The sequence below is a fragment of the Rattus norvegicus genome, chromosome X (assembly GCF_021556685.1).
Source record: "Rattus norvegicus strain SHRSP/BbbUtx chromosome X, alternate assembly SHRSP_T2T, whole genome shotgun sequence".
In the NCBI taxonomy this organism is placed as follows: Eukaryota; Metazoa; Chordata; class Mammalia; order Rodentia; family Muridae; genus Rattus; species Rattus norvegicus.
The window spans coordinates 66636229-66650875 of record NC_141554.1 but is presented as its reverse complement, the minus strand read 5'-3'; the positions used below and the strand labels follow the sequence as shown (position 1 = coordinate 66650875).

The 14647-nt window shown below is 41.6% G+C and overlaps 1 pseudogene; it reads right to left on the bottom strand.

Moving 5' to 3' along the window:
• Window positions 1-13404: 13404 nt before the first annotated feature.
• On the bottom strand, window positions 13405-13890 carry Srsf3-ps2 (serine and arginine rich splicing factor 3, pseudogene 2; annotated as a pseudogene).
• Window positions 13891-14647: the final 757 nt, after the last annotated feature.

The following is a 14647-nucleotide window of genomic DNA, read 5'->3' as shown; positions in this document are numbered from 1 at the left end:
GAGTGTAGTTTACACTTATCAACAAGATAGGCATATCTAATATGTGTCCTGTTGGTTTGAGTGCAGTATTAGTTGGGCATATTAATGGGGTTAAAGCCCAGTCTACTGTGCTATTCTTCAAGCATTGACTAGGCACTTGTTACATACCAGGTACTGTGGCATACATAGACAAGCAAAGTAAGATGGCTGCCCTTTGTATCTGGGTGAAGATAATTCAGCGTTTTTTAGGCCATGTCAGTTTGAAGCAGTACTTCTGTCCCCTATTCACAAGAGACCATATTTTTTGTTCCCTATTCCTGATAAAGAGCTCCCAGAACCTGCATGATTTCCTGAGTGATAAGACGCTAGCAGCATTTTCTTTTGTTCTGGTGTTTGACCTTTGGCATTGTAGTTGAGTCTGGGCTCTAAATCCCCTGTTAATATCCTGAGCAATGAGGGTAATTCTGGCTGCTTACAGAGAACTCTTCAAACCCTTGAATGGCAGGAGGCTGCCCCCTCCCCCCGCCCGCTGAAACTTAGTGCTTCAACATGAGAGCTGGTTGTAAAACAGATAAAACTCTGAGTAGCACATGCTTTGAAGTTTTTGGTCCATGCCCCACTCAACTTCTGGGGGTCCAGAGAAGACACGGAGAATAGGTCATATCTCCTTGATGAATTCTTCATAAAGTCCCTAAATGCTCAGATTCAGAGAATATCAAGGTTGGTGAGTGCATCTGTGTGCTTCAAGAGTGCAGCGTCCTATATTTATAGGGGTGTAAGCTCCTGGATTTCACTCTGTGTACCTCTTCACTGGGACACCTCACAATATCCTCCACGACAAAGTGGTAAGTGTGCTTCTGAGATCTGTGAGCAACTGTAGCAGGTTATCAAATGTGGGGAGGGGCTGTGAGAAACCCCCAGATTTCTAACTAGTTGATCAGAAATCCCAGAGAGTTAAAACTTGTAGTTAACATTTCAAGTGGGAGTGGTCTCGAGTCACTGAATCCTTCCATTTTGGGATCTATAGAATTGGACTAAAGTTGAATTGTAGGGCATCAGAAGGGCATCCAGGAAGTTGGAGAGCTGGTTTGTTGATGTGATGTGAGGGAAATCCCACATACTTGATTGGTTTAGAAGTGTTCTAGGACTAGAAACAGATGTTAGCAGATTCTTATAACCATCTTAGTATCAAGAACAGGAAAAGGTAGCTCCCAGTAGGTTAAACAATAAGGGGAATTTATAACTTCTGAAAGTAAAAACTTGACAGACTGGCATAGCTTTTGGAGAGGCTTGATCTGGTAGCCTAAAGACACCACCAAACCCTGTCTTTCCAGGCTTTGTTCAGAATTGTTCAAACAAAAGACACATCCCCTTGTAGTCTCAGTGCGACTTCTGGCAATAGTCAGGGTTTTTTCTCTTCTTCATTTTCAGTTGGAAAAGAGATATTAGCTGATTTCTCAGCAAAAGTCCTGACATTTGCTTTGATTGTCTTGGATCATACAACATAAGTATCTCTGAGTATGAATTGTGTTGGAGGGTGGGATGAAATATACTAAGTATGTTAGCTTTCCTAGAAGGCTAAGCTACATCTTTGAGACATTAGAAGAAAGATAGAGTGTGGTGTATAAGTGGATCCCAGCAGCATAATCAATTACATAGATAAATTGTTTTCAAAGGTTATCTGTGGGTATAATCCAGTAATAAAAACATAACCTTATCTCTTCCAAATTTATCAAAGTCTTTATAGCAAGTTCCTCAATCTTGACATTATTAGCACTTAAGGCCAGATTTTGGTTTTTCTGTGTGTGTGTGTGTGTGTGTGTGTGTGTGTGTGTGTGTGTGTGTGTGTGTTATGTTCTGCACATGTTCTCTGGGAAACAAAATTGCTTTCTCTGGAGTCACCATTTTGCAGTTAAACCTCTCAGGTAAAAATCCCTATTATTGCTGCTGGAGACATTTCAGTTGCCACAAGTGTGAGAGAGTAGGTGGTGGTACTGACATCTAGTGGGTACGGGGCAGGCGTGCTGCTAAGCATCTATGAAACACAACATAGTCCCACAGAAAGATTTATCTGGTCCAAGATGTCAATAGTGCCAAGGCTCTGTGCTAGCCAGAAATCTTAAGATTGTTTCCAATTTAATGTTTTTAAACACAGACCGATCTATATTTGCCAACATTAAAAGAAAAATGCCCAAGAATACTGAGCAACTGAGAACAGGGGAGACATTTCATCTTTTTATCTGACAGGTGGGTTCAATTTATTAAGCATTACTCATTCTTCCCTGGCACTTCCTTCTTTTCCTCCTTTGCTTTCTCCCCTTCCTTCTCATTTTCCCTCCTCCTCTTTTCCTTTTTATTGAGTTCAATATGGCTTCAAACTCCAGCAATTCTCCTGCCTGCCTCAGTCTCTGAGGAACAAAGTTGAGATGCTTAGGCTACCACATCTGGCTTACACATTTAATTTTCTAGTTTATTAAAAGTGTGTGTGTGTGTGTGTGTGTGTGTGTGTGTGTGTGTGTGTTGTTTGCATGTGTAGAGGCCAAAGATTGACATTAGGTGTCTTCTTCTATTGTTACACTATTATTATTATTATTATTATTATTATTATTATTATTATTATTTTGAGGCGCTTACCTCTCCAGTGCTAGGATTATAGGTGTGTTTTGCTGTGCTCAGCTTTTTAAAATACAGGTGCTAGAGATCCAAATATCTGCTAGTGCAGAAAGTACTTTATTAATTGAACCATATAGTCCCTAAAATATTTCTTTTAGTCCTCTTGCCTGGTTCTACACCAAACTACAGTGGAATTTTAAAAATAACATCTGGTGTATAAAAATCATCACAGTTATACAGTGCATGTATGAAGCACTGGATTAAAACATCAGCACTGCCAAAACCCATAATAAAAAGCTTCTTTTATGATATGCTAGTTTAATATAATTGCTAAATTCTACTAACATGAATACTACCCCAAATTCCCACTAAAGCTAAACTTTGCACAATTTATTTTTGCTATATCTAGAGAAGGCAATTCCTGTTGGTTGAAAAATATGGGATTCTTAATCCATACTGTAGTGAAAATTTGCTTTCTTATACAATGTGAGATGATAGCGGAAATGTCAGAGGCTTTCAGGAAGATACTGTCTTTCACTAATTTAATGACTAGTTGTAGAGCCCCACCCCCACCCCTTGTCAGGTCCTTGAGTATTTGAACAACAGAAGACCATTTTGTTAAATGTTTTAAATATTGTAAGATAAATTTCCAGTCAGATTTACTTAAAGAATAGTTAAGGATGATGAAAGACGGTGTTTGGATAGGAGCTGAGATTGGATTTCTTGTAGTATAATTCTGAAACAACATGCTAGGCCCAAAGATTCTTCTTGGACCTCTTTATTACTTCTCAAGGGATAGAGATTTGGCCTGCTGTTCTGTCCCCACCAGAAACTCCCCTGTCATCCTTTATTCCCATTACTGGTCTTCCCTTTCTTTTCATTTTCCCTTGTTGACCCTCTTAGGTTTTCTTATACGAGGTTAGTGGTATACCTTCTCTTCATTTTATGTAACTTACTACTATTTTGATACAAGCTGGCATTCTGCAATACAATTTTAGCATTAGCTATCAAGAATTAATGTAGATTATGTGAGTTAAAGGGCACATTCCCTACCAAGATAGACAAGTGTTCAAATGTCAGTCATAGGCCAAGTTACATGACCAAACCCAAAGTTAATGATGTGGAAATTAGGAGTTGGAAAATAGGCCATGACAAGTTCTACAGAGCATACAGGAATGTTGGCTCCAAAGGAGACGGTGATTAGTTCCACTTAGGAGCCAGAGGAAAGGCTCAGAGACAAGAAAATGACTAAACCAAGATGTTCCCTTGTTTTTTTTTGGGGGGGGGCAGTCTTCTTACGTGGCCCAGGCATTCTGGAACTCACAATCCTTCTGCCTCGGCCTCCAGACTACTAGGATTCCAGACCTATATTGACCAGATGAATATTATATTAAGGCTGAATGACTTAAGCCATGACTACCAGACAGTACTTAGAGAATTTTCTTTTTCAATTTCTCCTGATTGGCTACAGCCATCCTTATCTTACTCTGAAACATCTCGAAATGATCAAGTCAGAAGACCTTGCTTTCACATCACAATTTAGAGCTAATTGTAGAGACCTAATTCTAAGGAGAGCAAAAGCATCCTTTCTGCAGGTATGCTACATTTAAGGAGATGACATGATCCAAGATGCTCCGATGGAAGATTCTACTCTGTAGAGTTATTGAGAGATGTTTTTCATTTGTATATTGAAGGGCCGAGAAAGGAGATGCAGTTTTGCATGTCGGCCATCATGAACCTCTGGGTATAATGGGATGATTTCATGTGAATCTTCTTTCCCTGCAGTGTGATGGTTTGTATATGCTTGGCCCAGGGAGTGGCACTATTAGAAGGTGTGGTCCTGTTGGAGTAGATGTGGCCTTGTTGGAGTAGGTGTGTCAGTGTTGGTGTGGGTTTTAATATCCTCATCCTAGCTGCCTGGAAGCCAGTCTTCTGCTAGTAGCCTTCAGATGCGCATGAAGAACTCTCAGCTCCTCCTGCACCATGCCTGCTTGGATGCTGCCATGTTCCCGAACCTTGATGATACTGGATTAAACCTCTGAACCTGTAAGCCAACCCCAACTAATGTTGTTCTTTATAAGACTTGCCTTGGTCATAGTGTCTTACTTATGGCTTACTAATGGCAAAGGAAAGCATTTTAGGGTCTCCCTAGGAACCAACTATGGACTACAATAAGTGGAATCAATTAGGCTGGTCAGAAGTGTTGGTAGAAGAGGTGAGTTGTGACAGAAAGCCTTATGAAGGATTTCTTCTTTCAGTTTTTAAAGGATTTATTTTATTTTATGAGCCGAGTACACTGTCACTGTCTTCAGACACACCAGAAGAGGACATTGGATTCCATTACAGATGGTTATGAGCCACCATGTGGTTGCTGGGAACTGAACTCAGAACCTCTGGAAGAGCAGTCAGTGCTCTTAACCACTGAGCCACCTCTCCAGCCTTCATCATCTTTCATTTTGTATCAAGTGGTACCCAGTTAAAATAAATGACCACCAATGAATTTAGAAGGCGAATGAGGGTTTGAATTAGAGTTGTAGTTAAAATCAGTTCTCTGTCTTTCTAGAGCTAAGGTGTTGAGTCAGGAACAGTAACTATCTAGACTGAAATATCTCTCAGTGGAATCATCCTGCACTCTTTTGGAAACTAGCCCTTTGTACTACCTTTATCTTAGTTTTATCTGTGGGGATCTCTGCAAACATCAGAGCCCGGGGAGTAACAGCCCATGAGAGGCAAGAAGGAAATCTGGTTCAACATGATTTAGTTAGCCAGTGTTGGTTCAAACTTCTAGACTCTGACCCAGCATGGTTTAGTTTAGCCATATTTAAGCACAGCACAATTTTAGAGAAAAGTTTTCTGATGACAATTAACTCAATCGTGTGTGCACAGCAAAGCTAAAGACATGTTTACATTGAAACTCTTTACAAAGTGCATGTGGCCTCTTCCATAAAGATGGGTTCCATTGCCTCAGAACTAGTGCTCAATGTAAGGGTCTAGGGAGAATGACTGAGATAAACATAAAGGTTTGCAAAAGTGAGTAGTGGCCTGGCCCTACATAGAGCACAGAAGGTTCTTAGGCTGTTGTAAATCTCCCATAAGGAAGGGTTTTATTGACTGAGAAACAACGCTCAAGATAAAGGTCTAGGGAGGAAAAGTCTGAGATGAACAAACATAATTTTCTGGGAGATTCAGGCATGGCTTGACCCTAGATAGCACAAATCACGAGGCTACTAACTACATCTATTCCTAGCTTTCTGGGTGGGAAACAAGCAAACTCGTTCTCCTTGAGGAGACAGCCTGTATGCTTAACATTCCTTGTCCCCATAGTGCTTATTTGTAAGCACAAGGGTCTCGTGCCGTCTACATTGGGTTCTTCAGATATTTAGAGCATCCTTGATATTTCTCAAGCCCCCTGGCCTGCAGTTTGGAGATGTTTTCCCTTTTCAGGTACTCTTCAGAGACTCAACGGCTGTACTTACTGTACTACCCGCACCATTTCTGAGATGACAGATGGTCGAAAGTGAAAAATTAGACTCCTAAGAGAGCTTTCTAGCTGCAAATACATAGGCGAATGCCATCATTAAACCACTGAACTGAGAACCGGACCCCGTTGAAGGAATCAGAGAAGGGACTGGAAGAGCTTGAAGAGGCTCGAGACCCCATATGAACAACAATGCCAACCAACCAGAGCTTCCAGGGACTAAGCCACTACCTAAAGATTATATGGACTGACCCTGGGCTCCAACCTCATAGGTAGCAATGAATAGCCTAGTAAGAGCACCAGTGGAAGGGGAAGCCATTGGTCCTGCTAAGACTGAACACCTAGTGAATGTGATTGTTGGGGGGAGGGTGGTAATGGGGGGAGGATGGGGAGGGAACACACATAGAGAAGGGGAGGGGGAGGGGTTAGGGGGATGTTGGCCCGGAAACCCGGAAGGGGAATAACAATCCAAATGTAAATAAGAAATACCCAAGTTAATAGAGAGAGAGAGAGAGAGAGAGAGAGAGAGAGAGAGAGAGAGCGCTTTCTAGCTCTCTGGTTCCTGCTATTGCTTGAATCTAAAATGTCCGCCAGAGGTTCATGTTTATAATACATGGCCTGTTGGTGGGTGGTGTTATGGGATGATACCATGGAACAATAAGCAAGTATGGCCCAGTTGCCAGAAGTAGATCACCTGGGTTAGATAACTTTTGAAGAGTATACCTGGTCTCTGACTGCACCTTTGCTTCCTGCTCTGCTATGGCGTGGACAGCCTCAGTTACAAGCTTCCACCACCACTATGGCTCTTCTGCCATGCTTTCCCTGCCATGATCAACTAAGACCCTCTGAAACCATGAGCCAACATAAACCTTTCTTCTCTGGAGTTGCTAGGTCAAATGTACCATCGTAGTGATACAAAAGGAGCCAATATAGCTTTCATTTACTCTAATAATAGTACTGTAGTTCCCCTTGTATGGCTCTCCCTAGGTAGCTTTAGTGAGTCCATGTCTTTCTTTCTTTCACCCTTACCCTTGATCCTTCTACCTCATTGGCTTACCTGGACACATACTCAACTCTGACCATAGGAATATCCTCCCATGCCCAGCAGGTCATCATCTAGCTGATCTGATGAGACTCAAAGTTCCTCTTGGCCTTATAAGGCTGGGTAAACTTGAGCCTGTTCACTGCAGGCCAGAACCCCTCTGGGAAGATCCTACCTAAGGAGGAAGTAGAGACACAGAGAGAACCAGAAAGAGGTGAAGGGTGCTGAGGGACAACTGCTCTTTTTCTTTGAGTTATGGAATTGTTATCTTCAAGACATGACCAAACTCAGAATTACTCAGTTTTTTTAGCTGATAAATTTCACTTAATGCTTATGCCTCTTTGAGTTGGGGACTTATTGATTGAAACCAAAAGCCTGAAATTGGATTCAATGGTGACAGAATTAAGTAAAAATGTCACATTTTATAGAGAAGTAAAGGGAACCTGTTTGAATGACGTGATTTAGTTGAGGTAGCAGATTATAAGCAATGCAAGGCTCAAACTTCAGGGCTGTGGCTATAGCTCAGTGGTAGAGCACTCACATGGCTTGTACTAAGTTCTAGGTTAAATTTTTGCTACTAAAAACCAGACCTAGGCTTCTGATACCAGATTTACCATACCAACCATTTCTTTTTGGATAAGAAATTATCACATAATTTATTATAATATGAAACAAACATTTTATTTGTTCTTGATGCTAACAACCATCATTTTGGATGGGCTCAACTGGTACGTTCTACTGGCCTTGTCTGAGGTTACACCTGCAGCTACATTACTAGCATGCAGAGGGCTCACTGGGCCTGCATGGTCTAAGATGGTCTCATTCACATGCTCAGCAAGAGATGCTAGTGGTTACTGAGCAGCAACCCATCTCAGATTTATTCGTGAAAAGGCCTGAGGATAGTAAGATAGAGTGAAAGGTAGAAGGCACATTATCAAAGAGACATGAATATAAAACACAGGAAGAACTATTGTGGCCTTTTTTGCAAACAATCTATTTCATCTAGTATTAAAATGATATGGTACCTGTTAGGGATTATTGTTGTTGAACATATATTAAACAGAGGTATGTTAAGGGGCTAGAGTAATGGCTCAGTGATTAAGTACTCGCTGCTTTTCCAGAGGAGCTGGGTTCAATTCCCAGCACCCACATGGTGGTTCACAACTGTTTGTAACTCCTGTTCCAGGGGCTCTGACACCCTCACACAGACATACATGCTGTCAAATCACCGATGTACATAAAATAAAAATAAAATGTCATTTTGGGTCTGAGTTACCTCATTCATGATGATATTTTCTAGTTCCCTTCATTTTGAAAAACTCATGATGGCCTCATCTTAATAGCTGTGTAGTATTTCATTGTGTAAATGAACCACATTTTCTGTATCCATTCCTCTGTTGAAGGGCATCTGGGTTCTTTCCAGCTTCTGGCTATTATAAATAAGGCTGCTATGAACATAGTGGAGCACGTGTCTTTTTTATATGTTGGGGCATCTTTTGGGTATATGCCCAAGAGAGGTATAGCTGGGTCCTCCGGTAGTTCAATGTCCAATTTTCTGAGGAACCTCCAGACTGATTTCCAGAGTGGTTGTACCAGTCTGCAATCCCACCAACAATAGAGGAGTGTTCCTCTTTCTCCACATCCTCGCCAGCATCTGCTGTCACCTGAGTTTTTGATCTTAGCCATTCTCACTGGTGTGAGGTGGAATCTCAGGGTCATTTTGATTTGCATTTCCCTGATGACTAAGGACTTTGAACATTTCTGTAAGTGCTTCTCAGTCATTTGAGATTCCTCTGTTCTGAACTCTCTGCTTAGTTCTATACCCCATTTTTTGATTGTATTGTATTGTATTGTATTGTATTGTATTGTATAGTATTGTATTGTATTGTATTGTATTGTATTGTATTGTATTGTACCACATTGTTTGCTTGTTTTGGTGGTTAGCTTCTGGAGTTCTTTATATATTTTTGATATTAGCCCTCTAACTGATGTGGGGTTAGGGAAGATTTTTTTTCCCAATCTGTAGGTTGCTGATTTGTCCTATTGGGTATGTCCTTTACCTTACAGAAGCTTTCCAGTTTCATGAGGTCCCATTTATCAAATCTTGATCTTAGAATGTGAGCCATTGGAGTTCTGTTTAGGAAATCTCCAAACCCCCACATCCACACCCACACCCACCCCTGGCATGTCAGTGAGTTCGAGGCTCTTTCTCATTTTTTCTTCTATTAGATTCAGTGTATCTGGTTTTATTTTGAGGTCCTTGATCCACAGTGGATATTAGCCAAAAAAGTACAGAATACCCAGGACTAAGAAGATTAACAAGCTGAAGGGCCCAAGTGAGGATTCCTCAATCCCACTTGGGAGGGAGAAGAAAGCAGTCACAGGGAGAGGGCAGAGGGAGGGAGGGACCTGGATGGGAAAGGGAACAGGAAGGGGAAAAGGGGAACATGATCAGGTATTGGGGGATGGGGAAACAGGAGTGAAGCCCTGAGGGCCAGCAGAAAGAGTGGAAACAGGCAACCTCATGATGTAGGAGGTGGGGGAACCCTCTAGAATGTACCAGAGACCTGGGAGGTGAGAGACTCTCAGGACTCAAAGGGAGGGACCTTAGATGAAATGCCCTACAGTGGGGAGAGGAAACTTGTAGAGTCCACCTCCAGTAGAAAGATAGGACATCAAGCAGAGGGATGGGGTTGCCATCCCACAGTCAAAAGCACTGACCCATAATTGTTCCTGTCTAAAAAAACTGCAGGGTCAAAAATGGAGAAGAGACTGAGGGAAAGGAGGTCCAATGACAGGCCCAAATTGGGGTCCATCTCAAGGGGAGGCCCCAAGGCCTGACACTATTACTGAGTCTATGGTGTGCTTATAGACAGGGTCTTATCATGGCTGCGCTCTGAGAGGCCCAACAAGTAGCTGAAAGTCAGATGCAGATATTTACACCCAACCAAGTCAGGGACCCTTGTGGTTGAATTAAGGGAAAGCAGGAAGAAGCTGAGGAGGAGGGCAACCTCATAGGCAGACTAGCAGTCTCAACTCACCTGGACCCCCGAGATCTCTTAGACATGGAGCCACCAATCAGGCCACATACACCAGTTGATATGAGACCCCCAACAAATATACAGCAGAGGACTGCTGGGTCTGAACTCAGTCAAAGAAGATGCACCTAACCCTCAAGAGACTGGAGGCCCCAGGGAGTGTGGAAGAAGCAGGGAAGAGGTATGGGATTAGTAACAGTCAGAGGGTGGACCTTGAGGAAGATAATGACTAGACTGTAAAAAAAAAAGATAATAATAATAATAATACCAAGAAGGAAAATAAAATATAAAATAAATTTAAAACAGGGGTATATTGAAATCCTACCCTTTCACCTCAGAATTTGGCATTATTTGAAATAAGATCTTGGCAAAGGTAATTTATATAAAATAAGGCTATTAAGATGAGCCCTAATTCAATATGGCTGGTATCCTCATCACAGTGGGGAACCCAGACATAGAAACTGAAAAGCATAAAAGAAAGCAAATTGAGGGCTGGAGAGATGGCTCAGTGGTTAAGAGCACTGACTGCTCTTCCAGAGGTCCTGAGTTCAAATCCCAGCAACCACATGGTGGCTTACAACCATCTGTAGTGAGATCTGATGCCCTCTTCTGGTCTGAAGACAGCTACAATGTACTTACGAATAAATAAATCTTAAAAAAAAAAAAAAAGAAAGCAAATTGAAGATACAGGAAGGTGGCCATGTGACCGAAGTGATTCATGCACAAGCCGAGGAACCAAGGGTTGTAGGTAAACATCAGAAGCTAAGAAGAGCCTCCCTATAGATTTTGGAAGGAACATAGTGCTGCCGTAGTTTTGATTTTGGAGACTACCACATTAATCATTTAATACTAGTAACTATGAGATACAGGCCCAGTGTGGAGGAATTAGGTCAATGTCTTTTTATATTGCCCCATTAAGATGTATATGAGCCTGGAGGCGGTAATTGGGGGTGAATGAGGAGCGAAACACCCTTATAGAAGAAGGGGAGGGAGAGGGGATGGGAGCTTATGGACAGGAAACCAGGAAAGGGAATAACATTTGAAATGTAAATAAAGAAATATCCAATTAAAAAAAAGATGTATATGAGCCTAGATTTCACATATAAAATCTTTAAGCATGTATATATACTCATTCCTTATACTCTGATGGTTACATAGCTTATGCAACATTTCCCAAATGTGGAGCTATATATACCCCACAAATTTACACATTCTGACACCCCTTCAGGCCTCTGTACTTAACCACTCATGTAGCATATACGCAGACACTTACTTATACATAAAAAATTATGATTCTAAAGTTCCCTTTGTGTTTCCTTCTAGAAATTACACCATTGTCTCCTACAGGGGTAATTGCTATTCTGGCTTCTGACACCATAAATTTTATTTTGTTTGTTTTTGAATTTCGTATAAGCATGGTCACCACATGCATGACATAGCATAGAGGGAAGGCAAGGCATAGCATAGAGGTAGAAGCAGAAAGCTGGCTGATCACATCTTCACTCACACAGGAAGGAGAGTGAGTAGGAATATATTTTTTTGATTGGCTTCTTTTTGTTTGACATTTATCCATGTGGTTGTCTGAGTTAGCGCTGGTTCACTTGAAATGAGGTATTAAAACTATAGATTAGAGAATGGAGTCTCAGAGTTAAGTTGTTCAAAGGAACACAACAGTAAATAGCGGAGCCAGAATTTGAATCCGGGTAATCTGACTCTACTCCATTAAACATGATGCTACTTTATCCATGAGTGCTATTTCTCTAATATCTATATTTTTTCCTGTGATGAAATATCATCATCCTGTAAAAAACAACTTACAGAAAAAAGTCTTTTTTTTTGTTTGTTTGTTTTATGGTTTCAGAGCATTAGAGTCCGTAATGGTAGGGAAGGCATGGCATAGCATAGAGGTAGGAGCAGAAAGCTGGATCACATCTTTACTCACACAGGAAGGAGAGTGAGTAGGAAGTGGGGGAAAGCTAAGAACTTTCAAAGCCCATTCTATTGGACATCTTCCAGTGAAGCTAAACCTCCTAAAGGGTTCATAACTTCCCTCAAACAGCACCACTGACTGGATGTCAAATGTTCAAATGCATAAGCTTACGGGGACATTTCTTATTCAAACCACAATAAGATCCATTTCCTTTGCCATAACAGCTAGGACATGCCAACAGATATTTGTATATAACAAGTTAACAGATTTTTTTTTCCTGAGTGAATGAATGACAAAAATGAATGAATGAGATATGTTTGCTTCTACAGTGCAGTGGTTTACTTATGTTGTCAGAAATGCCTTAGAAGATTCTTCCTTTTGTTTACCTTGATTATGGGCATTTCCTTAGACTCATTCTACCACTTCTGGTCATAGCCCCTTGTGATCCCTTATGTTTTCTGGAGGTGCTGGGATGGAACTCAGGGTCTTGCACAGGTGAGGCAAGTACTTTAGCAGTGAGTGACACCCTCCAGAACCAAGAAGGGTGGCAAATTTCCCCATGATTTACATTTCTTCTAATATCTTGCAAAGCTTGGTACTGTAGTAGAAAAAGAGGAAGGATGTGCTCTCTCAAAATATGTCCATTTTTTCAGCTAAAATCACTTGAAGAACTTTAACTTCAAAAGGAGCCATATGACCTATTTTTCCTTACATGCAGCAAGCCATAGAGATGATTTTAAAATAATTTAATTTTTGAGATTATATAGTAATTCTGTTGTTTCTCTCTTCCCTTTCTTCCCTCCAAACACACCCATATACCCTCCCCCATAACATGCTTTCTTTCTAAATCTATATATGTTTCCCATATATATCCTGCTTAGTCCATATAATGTTGTTTGCATGTTTTCAGAACGTTCCTTTGGTATTGGATAACCAATTGGTATGCTATTCCTGGGTATGCCATAAAAAAAATCTTTTTTCCCAGCTCAGAAAAAAAGAAAAGAAAAAAATCTTTTGGGGGGGGCAGGATCTAGGTTTATTTCAGCCTATGAAAAACTAAAATTCAAAGAAAATTCAATCTTGCTTAAGGGAACATTGTAAAGTAACAATTCTTGATATCACATGCCTCATATGATCCATTTGAAACCATAGAGAATTACATCGTTTTTTGTGTCACTCTTCCAAGAGACAAAACAAATTTGAACAGCTAAAACATCTTTAAAATTTACCAAGCTTATGAACTCTCAAACAGAACTTTAATTTCCTGTACATACTCCCATCACATGAAGTTATTTCCTGTACACCACTTTTGCAAACTGGTCTTTTACTTCCTTTCATTTGACCTAGATTGGCTACGAGACCTAGAGAAGGATTGAGACCGCTTGTGATTTCTCTCTCGAGACAGAGACCTTTCTCTTCTCCTATCTCTAGAAAGTGACCTGCTCCGGCTTCAGGAAAAGCTTCTACTTCTTGGGGATCTGTGTCAAGATGGAGGACTCCTCCCTCTTCCTGTGGTAACCATCTCAAGGACGCTGACCCCAAGAGGGAGGCGGCCACGATTCTGACCTCTCTTTTCACCATTCAACAGTTCCACTCACCAGCCACATCGTGTTCTTCCATCTAGCTCGCAGACAGCATCAGCAGCATCTTGGGGATCCTCAAATTTGACAAAAGCAAAGCCAGGAGGGTTTCAAGCAACCCACACACTTCGGCATGGTCCATAATAGCCAAAAGCCTGTTCTAATTCAGTCTTGTTTCCATTGTTACTTACATAAACCTTACAGTTCAAGGGATAGGACTCATGATGCATTTCTAGATCCTGGATTCAAAAGGCCCAAGCTCAAATCCTAGCACTTCAACAAGCCCACCTGCTTCCCTCTGGCTCTGCTCCCACAGATGCTCTCCGTCCTGTGGTGTCCACGAAATGGCTGCCATAAAAATTCTTTAGGGAGACGTGTCTTCATATATCAAGTCTGGAAAATAGCCTTGGTCACTAGAAATTGGTAACTTGAGCTGCAATCAATCTTAATAGCACACTACAAGGCTATTTATCTTCCACTCCCCTGCATGTATATCTCAGCAACATTCCTAAACTTCAAGTTTTTGTTCATTTCTTCAGACTGTCTTATGAAGATCTTTCTATACTTGTCTGTAGGGTTATGGGTCCGATGTCTGTACTGCCGTAGGGCACAGCCATTGCAGGTGGGACACAAGAGTTGACTGCCCTTACCCATGCTGTAGCCATCACTGAGTGGGTGTTGGGCTGTAGTTAAGCCCCGGGACACCACTCTAGTGTGGGGAAGTGCAGACTGAGGCATGGGACTGCTGGAGGTGGCTCAGCGGGTACGAGGCAGGGGCTGTCTGGTTCTCAGGCTCTCGGGCATCCAGGTGCCGCTGGATGCCTTGGAAGAACTGAGAATGGAGTCGGGGTAGAAAAAGGGGAGAAGCTCGCTGCTGTGAGGAGAGAGTACTTGGCATGACAGCTGTTGGCTTGTGCTTGTGCTTGGTGGTAGCCTGGCTGGGAGTGCAAAGAAGCCTTCTACAAGAGACTAGGCGGCGGCGGCAGA